This window comes from Podarcis raffonei, chromosome 3 (assembly GCF_027172205.1).
Source record: "Podarcis raffonei isolate rPodRaf1 chromosome 3, rPodRaf1.pri, whole genome shotgun sequence".
Lineage (NCBI taxonomy): Eukaryota > Metazoa > Chordata > Lepidosauria > Squamata > Lacertidae > Podarcis > Podarcis raffonei.
In genome coordinates this window covers 116,931,197-116,943,996 of record NC_070604.1, presented here as the reverse complement: position 1 = coordinate 116,943,996, position 12,800 = coordinate 116,931,197, and the positions used below count along the sequence as shown (strand labels likewise).

Sequence of the window (12,800 nt, the reverse complement as noted above, 5' to 3'; positions counted from 1 at the left end):
CAATTATTCTTCAACCTCAATTTCATTGGACTGGTCATGTTGTTTGAATGCCTGGTTATCATCTTCCAAACCAACTACTCTACTCCGAACTTAAAAATGGAAAGTGTAATGCTGGTGGTCAACAAAAGAGAATCAAAGACTCTCTCAAGGCAAATCTTTAAAAATGTAGAATAAACACCAACAATTAGGAAATACTGGCCTGCAAGTGCTCCAGTTGGAGAACAGCCTTTACCAAAGGTGTCATGGGCTTTGAAGACACTCGAACTCAGGACACAAGGGAGAAACATGCTAAGAGGAAGGCACGCTTGGCAGATCCACACCATGATCAACTCCCACTCAGAAACCAATGTCCCTACTGTGGAAGGACGTGTGGATCCAGAATTGGCCTCCACGGTCATTTATGGACTCATTGTTAAAACTGTGTTTATGGAAGACAAACTTACTCGGCCAGGAGTGATCTGGCCGGGTTTCCCCAGCCTTCTGGCGGTTCCTTCACTGTGAGAAGTGAAGCTATGGGGAACCAGGCAGAGAGCCTTCTCGGTAGAGGCGCCCGCCCTATGGAACGCCCCTCCATCAGATGTCAAGGAAATAAACAACTATCTGACTTTTAGAAGATACCTGAAGGCAGCCCCGTTTAGGGAAGCTTTTAATGTTTAATGTTTTATCACTTGTTGTTGTAGTTGTTGTTATATTTTGCAAGACTGCAAAAAGCTAGGTGACATCAATTTAGAGGATGCCTCCTGTACATAGATGACACATTGACATCTCTCTTCTAAATGGCCTCCAACTTCTTCTTAGCATGCTATAGTTATATCATTTTAAAATGAAGCCTGACCAAGAGATCAAGCTGGACAGCAGCTGGACAAAACTGAGACAGAGCACTGTGAAGGTACTCTGTGTTATGAAAGACTGCACTGCTCTTTCCCTGCTTGGTGATACAAGGACACGTAAGCCCTGCGTTCTAACAATCCTGGTGCAGTTAGCATGACAACCAGAACTGTTGGTGTGTTGCTGCTTAATAAGACACAGTGGGCAAAAGAGAGGAAATTCTGTACAGTACATTAAGCTGACAACTGAAAATCCATGCCAAGCATGCTATCTATCACAGATCTCCATTTGGTGCAAAGCACTGCTGGTGCAAAAAGGCTGTTGAGTGGGACAGACTAAACAGCTAAGAAGATTGTAGTTAAGTGCTATAAAAATTGTTTAAATATACAGTGGTACCTCGGGTTAAGAACTTAATTCGTTCCGGAGGTCTGCTCTTAACGTGAAAGTGTTCTTAACTTAAGAGGTACCACTTTAGCTAATGAGGCCTCCTGCTGCTGCCGTGCCGCTGGAGCACGATTTCTGTTCTCATCCTGGAGCAAAGTTCTTAACCCTAGGTACTATATCTGGGTTAGTGGAGTCTGCAACCTGAAGCGTATGTAACCCGAGGTACCACTGTATAAGAGAGGGGTTGCAACTGTCTGATCGTAAGAGCCACAAGAATGACACTATGGTTTCAATGTACAATGGTTCTTCCTGCCTAAGTGGAGAACCTCCCTATTGTAAATCATTTTGTTAGCTGGAGCCCCGTTCTTCAATCTGTTAATTTCTTCAGCTCATATTGAATTAGACAATCTCATGAAGGTATATGGATGTCAGTAGCTACTAATCACGATGGCTATACTCTGCCTCCATGATCAGAGTCAGTATACGCCTGGAAACCACAAGGGGGGATAGTGCTGCTGTGCTAAAGTCTGAGTTGTGGGCTTCCCATGGGCATCTGGTTGTCCACTGTGAAAACAGGATGTTGGACTAGTATTTTCTAGTAAGGGGTGTAAAGGGAATTGGGGGTTGCTTGTGCGTAAAGGGTGCTGCAACTCTAGGCAACGTTGCCTGGATAAACCTTTCCCTGGCTGGACAGCCCTTTCTCCATGGCTGTGTCAGTCACTGGCAGAATCCGTCAGTGGGCGTTTTCTGAACTTCTTCCAACATAAAAATTCCTTCACTCCAAGTCTCCGCCTAGCCTCTCTGCGCGGAAGTCTCCTGCGCAGAGTGGGCGTGCCCAACGGAGGTCCTGGGCTCTCGCTGCTGCTCTCTGTGGAAGAGTCTCGGAGCCCTCTCTCCGCAGTCTCCCCTTGCTTCCTGGTGTCCCTCCTATTTCCTTCCTCCAAGTAAGCTTTCTCTCTCTCCCTGCTGGTCCCTTCTCCTGCATCGTCAGGGAGCCTTACCTCCACCCTAGGCTCCGATGGCAGTTCCCTGACAAGGGGGATTCACAATAAGGCAGGAAACAAGTATTAAGGACACATATAAACCTTCTGTAGAAGCTTTATAGTGCCTGACATGTGTAGGTGGGGACAAGACCATTCACCTTTCACAGTGGGCAGTGTCGTAACTGGGCATCCATGCCCTCACAGTGATCTGGCTTGGGTGATCCACTGATCCTTACTTGCCGCTTGCGGCTGCCTGGTCTGGGTTTTCTTTGTCCTAAGAGTAATCAGTTACTCTGTTTTCGATGCCTGTTGCTTCTTCCCTTTTTATTTTCCTGTGCCATTGGGTTGTACTGTTTCTAAGCTAGGGCCATGCCGTGACCCCAGTGGGAACCCCTTGGGGTGCCCCTATTTGATGTAAGTCATAGGGTTTCCCCTTCTGGTATTTTACCCTTAGTTTGACTCCCTGCAGACGTGCGGGAGTCAATATATAGCCTGGTTTCACCCAATGCCTAAGCCAAACTACTCACATCTGTAACCAATAAAGTTGTGGCCTGTTTTAGCCCATAATCCTAAATACTCGTGTCTGTGTGCTTTTTAATCAACAGGGCATGGGGGCTTGGCACGCAAGTGGTAGCAATTGCTTCATTTCCCCTCTCACTCTTGGTACCTTGTGTACACAGGACAAAATCAGGGGTGTTCCTTTATTTGAATAAACTGAACATCGAGCAGAAGAGCAGGAAGGACATGGGTACAAGCTGGTCCAGGAACATGGGTAAACATTACCTCTCCATCCCTCCACAAAGTTAAATCCCCAATTTATTAACCTAAGTTGATCAATCTGTCCTGAAAGGGTAGGATGTGTCTAATTGGACATGTGAATATAAGTGAAGACAAAGAATATAAGCAAGCCATCTGGGCTGGAAGGTGACATAGTGTTCAAACATCTTGGTAAGTACCTGTAGAATGATATTTTATCTTTAACCATTTTTTCTCCATGTCCTTGTTAGTTTGGAACTGATAGATGTTCTTAACAACTCCATCAATGTTGTAGGGATAAGAGTCCTTTAATGGTGTAATTCTAGAATTCTGATGGAAGTTAACTATATATGAACATCTGCCAGGGATTAAGATACATTTATGTATGGATTTATTGATTTAAGGTTGTGAAGCAACTGCAGATATTCCTGGAAAAGGCTTATTATCTATATCCACTACAATGGTCAGGGCTGATAGGAGTTGCAATCCAGCCACAGGCTTGCTATCCTGGTCTATAACTTAGCTCAAAGCCCAGCATGCTTACAATCAGCCAGGTTGTATTAACCCCTTCATGCCACTGCTGTCTCTTTTCTCATAGTGATACCAGAGTCAGCACTTTGCCATGAAGATTTTTTGCGCCTTCTCCTTGATGCTGTTTATAGCACTCATGGTTGCTCCAGGTAGGCCATGTGGAACCTTAATGGAAACAAATTAAAATAACGTTTGTGGGAGAGTAAAGATGTCATGGGACACGGGTGGCGCTGTGGGTTAAACCACCGAGCCTAGGACTTGCCGATCAGAAGGTCGGCGGTTTGAATCCCCGCAACGGAGTGAGCTCCCATTGCTTGGCCCCTGCTCCTGCCAACCTAGCAGTTTGAAAGCACATCAAAGTGCAAGTAGATAAATAGGTGCTGCTCTGGCAGGAAGGTAAACGGCGTTTCTGTGCACTGCTCTGGTTCACCAGAAGCGGCTTAGTCCTGCTGGCCACATGACCCGGAAGCTGTACGCCGGCTCCCTTGGCCAATAAAGCGAGATGAGTGCTGCAACCCCAGAGTCGGTCACGACTGGACCTAATGGTCTGGGGTCCCTTTACTTTATGCTGAATAACTGCTTATAAATATGCTCATCGCAGCCTCTCTGCCACCTCTGTTGCATAGAGTTTACTCTGCTGATTAGAGCATGTTCCAGCTTCTAAAGCTGGGGTCACTGACACTGGACCAAGGACTGGAGATCACCTGGCACATTGGCCGGTAGGCTGGCGCCAGCTGGGGGCTTGCAAATTGCCCCCGTTTCCTTGGCTGTATCCCAACACTTCCATACTATGGGCTTTTGTTTCTGGGCTCTTTGTTCTGTCTCCTGGACAGACAGGATGTTTGCATGAGCTTCTCCTCACAATGTTGTTATTTTCTTTACTATGGTTTGCTTAAATTTGGTTTGATTTGATGTACAGCAATAAAATTAGTGATACTACATACTTCTGCAGCCAAGCTTTCGTTTACTCTGCTGTTTGCGTGTGCATATGAGCAGATATGAGTCGTTGAGAGAAGGACTGTTGCCGAACTCTTCTGTTACCGAAGGGAGAGGCTCCAATAAAGCCCCTCAGTTTACCACACATAATAAGGAAGGGCCATAGCTCAGTGCCAGAGCATTGGGATGTGGATTTCTAATGAACAAAGTTCTCTCTTTAAGGTTCAATGTCCCAGGTTCAATATAACCATTGCATAATGGCAGCGCAAGATATTCGGAATAACTTTTAAACTGATGTTACAGGAATTTATAATACAGTGGTACCTCGGGTTAAATATTCAATTCGTTCTAGAGGTCCGTTCTTAACCTGAAACTGTTCTTAACCTGAAGCTCCACTTTAGCTAATGGAGCCTCCCGCTGCCACTGCGTGATTTCTGTTCTCATCCTGAAGCAAAGTTCTTAACCCACAGTACTATTTCTGGGCTAGCGGAGTCTGTAACCTGAATCATCTGTAACCTGAAGTGTATTTAACCTGAGGTACCACTGTCTATGTCTATGTACAGGGGTGGCCCATACTGTTTCACCACCTGAGGCGAAAAGGGAAGATGGCATCCCGTGCTGTGCGCCCCCACCAAAGCCTAGCTAACCTGGATTGTGCAGTTGTGGCTTCCATAAGCCAGTGAGATCTCAAGGGGCTCCCATGAGATCTCTATGGAAACCAGAAGCCTCCTCAGCCATTTGTGCTCGTTTCTCCATTGGCACAGGAGGCAACTGTGGAGGTGCCCACAGAGGGGCCCCTTGAATTATGCCACCTGAGGCACCAACATCAGCCTGTCTCATGGAGAAGAAGAGAAGAAGAAGAGTTTGGATTTGATATCCCGCCTTTCACTCCCTTTAAGGAGTCTCAAAGCGGCTAACATTCTCCTTTCCCTTCCTCCCCCACAACAAACACTCTGTGAGGTGAGAGGGGCTGAGAGACTTCAAAGAAGTGTGACTGGCCCAAGGTCACCCAGCAACTGCATGTGGAGGAGCGGAGATGCGAACCCGGTTCCCCAGATTATGAGACTACCGCTCTTAACCACTACACCACACTGGAGGGGACCAGGAGTAGTACATGCTTCCAGCCCCATTTTTTTTCTTTTGTCATTTATGCTTTTAATTTCAGTGCATGTCTTACCTGCAGAAAACAGAAGCATCTCAGAAAACAGAAGGGCAACCACGAAAAGCCAGCGCAAACGCATTGCTGAAGTTTTACTCGGATCTCAAGTTGAGCTGCAAGAGCAGACTACTGAGGCAGAATACTCTGGTGATCGTTCTGTGCCTCCTGGACCGCTTAATAGCCACCTATTTGTAGGGTTTTGTGATATACTGACACGTAAGCTCTGTGCATTGGTAATCCGGATGTGATGCACATGATGACAGGAACTATTCATCAAGGATACAAAAGAGGAACATAAAGTGAAATTCATGACATTAACCGTGAAATATTTTAAGAGTTCAAGGATTCAATGGCATCTACTGTTTTAACAGTTTCCTGCTTTCAGTATTGTGGTTCATGGTTGTTGCTCCTCAAGGAAACATGGAGTACCAAAGCAAGGAAATACTGAACAGTGTGCATTAACTTAAGGAAGTTTTCTGGAGTCGGTGCATTGTAAATTTGATTTTATAACCCTTTGGATGACAGCTGAGCCAGAAGAGCAAGATATATATGATAAAATAATAATAATAATAATAATAATAATAATAATAATTATTATTATTATTATTATTATTATTATTATTATTATTATTATCTGAGAAAACTGTTGTGATTGTTGTTGTTGTTTAGTTGTTTAGTCGTGTCCCACTCTTCGTGACCCCATGGACCAGAGCACACCAGGCACTCCTGTCTTCCACTGCCTCCCGCGGTTTAGTCAGACTCATATTTGTAGCTTTGAGAACACCGTCCAACCATATCGTCCTCTGTCGTCCCCTTTTCCTTGTGCCCTCAATCTTTCCCAACATCAGGGTCTTTTCCAGGAAGTCTTCTCATGAGGTGGCCAAAGTATTGGAGTCTCGGCTTCAGGATCTGTCCTTCCAGTGAGCACTCAGGGCTGATTTCACAGAACCAAATGCCTTGAATGCAAAAGTGCTCAGTTTGCATAGGAGACTGTAGGAAAGATGTTGTTTTGGTGCTTTGAGAGCATCCACAATATGGTTGAATGCAACTGGGGGAGATTTCATAACAAGAAGAAACTACATTGCATTTAGTCAAATCATTATTTCCTTGCTTTGGTTCACTGTGTCTCCTTGAGGGATACTAGGCATGGACTGCAATGCCTGAAGCAGAACATAACATATAGGCAGAAACTTTTTAAACAGTAGATGCTATTGAACCCCAGAACCCTGAATAAATATAATGGATAATGCCATGGACTTTACAGTCTGCTCCTTGAACATTATGGCTTCCCAATGAATAAAATACAGAATATATGGCAATTAACTCTTTTTTTTGTCTCCTTGATTAAGTTTATGTCATCACGAGCAGTACATTTGAATCATCCATTCATAGGGCTTAGATGTCAGTGCATTACAACACCCCGTCAATAGATCAGCATTCAGCCTTCCATAAGACACAGAACATTAATCAAAGTATTCTGCCTCAGTAGTGAACTTCTGCACCCAGGGCATGTGGGCCTGTATATGACAGCAGCCTCCCTAATTATTGCACTCAGTTGCCAAGCAAAGGGTCTGAAATTGAATTTACAGCCCACAGAATGATGAATGTTAATGCACTGATCAGCACTTCCTTGATTTGGTACTGTATACTGTGTCTCCTTGAGCAGTAGTAGACATGGACCACATCACTTATATAATCCAAAGTTGAGCAGCAAGAGTGAAACAGAATGCTCTGGTGGGAGTTCTGTGTCTTCTGAATGCCCAACTATTTATAGGGATTCGTGATATACTGACACGTAAGCCCCCTTCATGGATGAACTGGCATGAAAGACATGATGACAAAATCTATTCACCAAGAGGAACCCAATAAAGTTAATTACCGTATATGTCGCACATTATTCTTCAGAAAGCCATAATATTCAAAGATCAGGAAGTAAAATTCATGTCGTTAAGCATGATGTGCACTCATAGCTCAGCGGTTCTATAGCACTTTTTTTTTTTTAAAGTTTCTGTCTATATATTATTTCCTGCTTTGGGTATTGTGGTCCATGACTGCAACCACTCAAGAAGACACATTGTACCAAAGCAAGGAAATACCGAACAGTGCATTAACCTGATGAAATATTCGGGATTCAGTGGGCTGTCTGGAGGAGGTCAATGGCTTTGGAGGAGCCAGCCACTGAAGTTGAGCCATGCTGTATGGTCATTAAGGTTTGAACTTGAGAAAAGACTTCATTCGGTGCAAAAGACGGTGTATGTGGGGGGAGCCTATGGTTTCTTTATAGAAATTTAATTCCATCCATGAGTTCATGGACATGGTGAACCTGCACAATCATGTCTGGTGTGGTTGCATCCAAGGCTTCCTAATTTGGCCTTCACATGTCACCACCCAGGTCCAAATTTAGAGAAGCAATGCAAAATATAAAAAGGAAGCATTTTGTTCCATGTGATGTAAACATGGTATCATACAGCCTTGGGGTGGGGGCTTATTTGAGTTACACAGTTCGGAACATAATGCTCCTTCTGTATCAGCACTTGGGACAGGAGCTTTCCAGAGATAATGGCAATACAGTAGACATTCATTTCCATGAGCATCACATACTTATGGGTGATCAAACAGGTTTTGTGGGGGCTTCTGGAGCACCACAAAAGCCTGTTGCACCTAAGAGGAGCTCTACGGGATGAGGCTGATGGCCCATCAAGTCCAGCATCCTGTTCTCACAGTGGCCAGCCAGATGCCTGGGGGAAGTTCACACGCAAGATTTGAGCACAAGAACAATCTCCCCTCCTGTGGTTTTCAGCAACTGCTGTTCAGAAGCATTGCTGCCTCAAAGTGTCATGGTGTCATGTTGTGACAGAGGCCTTGGACCCGTCTGAGGCTCAGCTTCGAGGCTTCCACCAAGGCCCAGCACGGACACAGGCGTACCCCAGAAGCATGTCTGTGGCCAGAGTGTGCTCCAACATAGGCCCCGTGTCAGAGGCCCAGTCACCACTGTGGTCCTGGAGAGCCAGAGGGAAGGCAGTGGCTGGCAGCAGGGGCCGGCAGCTGGGAACCCACAGGGAAAATTTGGTGAGTCCTTGGGCCCCCTAGGGCCCCTGGAAATGACTCCAGTGTTGCAACTTATACATTGCTTTCTGGGTTGCTCCAGGTAGGCCATGTGGAAACTTAATGGAAACAAATTAAAATAATGTTTGTGGGAGAGTAAAGATGTCATGGGACGCGGGTGGTGCTGTGGGTTAAACCACAGAGCCTAGGACGGGGTGAGCTCCCATTGCTCAGTCCCTGCTCCTGCCAACCTAGCAGTTTGAAAGCACGTCCAAGTGCAAGCAGATAAATAGGGACCGCTCCAGCGGGAAGGTAAATGGCGTTTCCGTGCACTGTTCTGGTTCATCAGAAGCAACTTAGTCATTTTGGCCACATGACCCGGGAGCTGTACGCCGGCTCCCTCGGCCAGTAAAGCGAGATGAGTGCCGCAACCCCAGAGTCGGCCACGACTGGACCTAATGGTCAGGGGTCCCTGTCCCTTTACCTTTACCTTTAAAGATGTCATAGATCCTGTGCTGTTGATATGATTTACAGGCTGCTGGATATTTCTGAGCATTCTCCATGGTGTTCAAAGGAACAGACAATAACCCCATGTGATAGGGAGTAGAGTCAATAAAATATTAGTTTTGTTTAATATTGGCGTCCATCAGACTGTGCTCTACAGCAGGTGTGGGGATCCAAAAGTTGCTGAGCTGTGGCTCTCATCACCCCTCACCATTGATTGTGCTTTCTGGAGCTGAGGGGAGTCATATTGGACTATAAATTAAATCCAATACAGGTAGCCAGACACATAAAGAACTTGAACAGAGAGGCCCAGTGGAGGACAACATTTACTTTTCCACCCTTTATTCCCCAGGCAGGCAAGGGGAGAAGAGAATGAAATCCTCTGCAAGTTTGCTAGAGAAACGATGGACTAGGGAAATGATGGAAGAGGAAACAAGCTTTTTTCTTGCTCTGGAGGGTAGGACTTGAACCAGCAGCTTCAAGTTACAAGAAAGGAGCTTCCCACTAAACATCGTGAAGAACTGTTCAACAGTTCAACACCCCCCCTCCGGAGGATGTGGACTCTCCTTCCTTGGAGATTTCTAAGCAGAGGTTGGATGGCTATCTGTCAGGGATGCTTCAGCTGAGATTCCTGCATTGTAGGGGGTTGGACTAGATGACCCTTGGGATCCTTTCCAACTCTACAATTCTATGATTCTATAACTAGTTCCTGTTTGAAGTGCCTCTTTCTTTTTCAGACTGATCAGTTATTGTCCTCTTCTGGTTGTGCAGGATTCACCAGGTATCTTCATGGTGACACAGAGTGTATGGTCGCTCGGGGGATATGCAGACATTTGCCTTGTCAGCCCTATGGCAAAAAGATCGGCCACTGTTTACTGGACACTTACTGCTGCAAAGAGTATGTAATGAAATAAGGAAGTTTGTCCCTTGACTTGAATGCTTTGCTAAGGCTGCTTGCAAACTGGTGAAGCAGAAAGAAGATGGCTCTGAAACACTAAAACTAGATTCAGCAATGATGTTTTTCACTTGAAACAAGGGTAGGGAATTCTTGGGATCAAATGCACACCCACCCACCCTATTATTCGTCCCTGCTTCATCCCTTTTCAGGGACGTGGGTGGCGCTGTGGGTTAGACCACAGAGCCTAGGGCTTGCCAATCAGAAGGTCGGTGGTTCAAATCCCCGCGATGGGGTGAGCTCCCGTTGTTTGGTCCCTGCTCCTGCCAACCTAGCAGTTCAAAAGCATGTCAAAGTGCAAGTAGATAAATAGGTACCACTCTGGCGGGAAGGTAAATGGCATTTCCATGCGCTGCTCTGGTTCGCCAGAAGCAGCTTAGTTATGCTGGCCACAAGACCCGGAAGCTCCCTCTGCCAATAAAGTGAGATGAGCGCCGCAACCCCAGAGTCGGCCATGACTGGACCTAATGGTCAGGGGTCCCTTTACCTTTACCATCCCTTTTCTGTTTACCATGTATAGAGTGAAAACATCGCCCTTGGGAAAAAAAATACTGGGTGATCAGAATAATCCCCAGACCCTTCACTACCTATGTGAAGTTTGCATAAAGATATTTCACTCTAGCTGCCTTCAATCTCCCGAGGCAGAGAGTACCATGCAAATGTTAGCCCTTTCTTTTTTTGCAGGGAAGTGATCTTTCGCTCCCTCATTTCTCCAAAATGATGTATCTGTGTGTGGGGGGGTGATCATCTAGAGCTGGCCTGACCATTAGGTCAGGGCTGGGGAAGCTTCCTCAGTCCAAAACCAACCTTCCCTTCTGGGCAACCATCCTAGGGAGACAAACCAGTATTGGGTGATGCCAAAGGCAAAAGTGGGCGGAACAGTGAATGCATTTTTTACTTTCTCTCACTACCTACACTCAATCACACCACCCCATTTCTGTTCCCCATCCCAACAACCAAGACACTTTGAGGACATGCTGCAGCCACACAAAAACATTGGCGATCCGAATCTTTATAAGCCAACAGTGGTGGTCATATATGTTCACACGGGAGCGAGTGTGGTGTAGTGGTTAAGAGCAGTGAACTTGTAATCTGTTAAACTGGGTGTGCTTCCCTGCTCCTGCACCTGCAGCTGCTGGGTGACCTTGGGCTAGTCACACTTCTCTGAAGTCTCTCAGCCTCGCTCACCTCACAGAGTGTTTGTTGTGAGGGAGGAAGGGAAAGGAGAATGTTAGCTGCTTTGAGACTCCTTAGGGTAGTGATAAAGAGGGATATCAAATCCAAACTCTTCGTCTTCTTCTACCCTATAGTATTGTCAGGGACTGGGCAGAGGAGGAGTGGTGGAGACTGCCTCCCCAGCCTGACCCTTCCAGGGAGGAGGAAGAGGAAGACAGTATAGATTTACAACAGGGGTTTGAGGGAGGTCGCAGCTCAGAGGAAGGTGAGAGGGAAAGTTGGGAAATCATGGGAGAGTCAGAGCAACACCTGGCTGACACGTCACTAGAAAGCATTCCAGACCCTCCATTTCCCAGAACCTGGCAAGCCTTAAAAATAGGAGAGCAAAAAGCTCAAAGACAGAGGGCATGTAGCAGCACCCATAGGAGAGATGATGAGAATGATGAATGAGGAAGTGGGAGAGACGGGGTGGAGATTCACTTAGGACAATGGCATTATGCAAGAGGCTGGGTTCTATAGCCTCTCTGCAAAGACTGAAATAAAAAAGGACAGTAAGAAACTTTTCCTTGTCTTTATAATTTCCTGGGCAATCAGCTGAAAGCCACAGACAGCCTCCTGACAGGTGTATTCTCACCACAGCCATTGCTTCAGGTACAAAGAGAGAGCTGAACTCCTTTCACAATAGTCATTACCTTGGACTCAGACAAGGAAGGAAATGTTAAAGGAACACAGTCATCTCCACCTCCAGACCATCCCTACCAGAGTTCCCTGGGTTTTGTTGAGCTCTCTAATGTCTGTTTCCATCTGTCAGTTACAGATAAAAGGACCACTATGATTTCCTGAAGCTCTGGACACTTTCTTCTGAGACAAGAATAAGAATGAGATTCATCACTAAGCCCTTACAGAGTCCTCCTCTCCCTTGTGGTCACTGTTAGTTTCCTCCATTGCTGCAGCATTTTCCACCATCCTGTTACTAAAGATGTAAATAAATAAATAAATAAATAAATAAATAAATAAATAAATAAGAGCCGGTTTCATGTACTGGTTCGAGAATTGGACTGGGACCTGGGTGACAAGGATTGATGGCCTCTCTTGGCCATCAAACTCACTGGGTAATCTTGGGCCTGTCACTGTCTCTCATCTGACCTCACAGGGTAGTTGCGGAGATTAACCAAGGAGGAAAAGGCAAAGTCTCTAATTTTCTGCCAAAAATGGATGGAGTTTCTGAGGGGACGAAATCTGCCAACAATAGGTGCAGGGATTCTCTCACATAGGGATACTTTACGTCTCCCAATATATATATTGAGGGGGGGCAGTTGCAGGTACAAAGCTGGGATTTAATACTCGAAAGGTAGGTTTGCCCATTTAATGGAAATTGTGGAAGGAAGTGGGAAGTTGGTTACCCAGTTTGTAGCTCATGAAGTCATATGGAAGCTGGGCAGAGAGAGATTTCCATGCCAGGGATCATTAGGAAAGGGTCTGAAAAGAAAGCCACCAATATCATAATGCTGGCATACAAATCTATAGTGAGACCACAATTGGA

General features: G+C 45.7%; 1 long non-coding RNA gene across 1 annotated transcript; it reads left to right on the top strand.

Annotated features, from left to right (window-relative positions):
• Positions 1–3,118: 3,118 nt before the first annotated feature.
• LOC128411402 (uncharacterized) lies at positions 3,119–12,238 on the top strand. The gene is made up of 4 exons (XR_008329789.1): positions 3,119–3,143; positions 3,550–3,631; positions 9,898–10,024; positions 12,069–12,238. It is a non-coding gene; the product is annotated as an uncharacterized LOC128411402 (long non-coding RNA).
• The last annotated feature ends 562 nt before the right edge of the window (positions 12,239–12,800 follow it).